Source organism: Monopterus albus, unplaced genomic scaffold, assembly GCF_001952655.1.
Source record: "Monopterus albus unplaced genomic scaffold, M_albus_1.0 scaffold140.1, whole genome shotgun sequence".
NCBI lineage: Eukaryota > Metazoa > Chordata > Actinopteri > Synbranchiformes > Synbranchidae > Monopterus > Monopterus albus.
Window position 1 is genome coordinate 559,532 of NW_018128020.1, and position 328 is coordinate 559,859.

The following is a 328-nucleotide window of genomic DNA, read 5'->3' on the forward strand; positions in this document are numbered from 1 at the left end:
CGGAGATCAGGGGCCCGTTTCAAAAAGGAGGTTTAACAAACTCAGAGTTCAAACCTGAACTCTGAGTTGACTTACCCAGAGTTGGAAAACTTGGAGTTTTCTGTTTCAGAACAGCTGAAAAGAGTTGGTTTAATCAACTCTGAGTTGTTTGACTCAGAGTTAGGCGCGTGCCACGCGACTATAAAAAGCCCTGAACAATGGAGTGAAGAAATTACGAGTCACCATGGCAACAGGACCAAGCCAAAATAGGTCTGCGTTTTTCCCCGACAGAAATGGATGTGCTACTACAAGCATATAGTGACTACGAGCCCATATTTCGTAAAAAAAA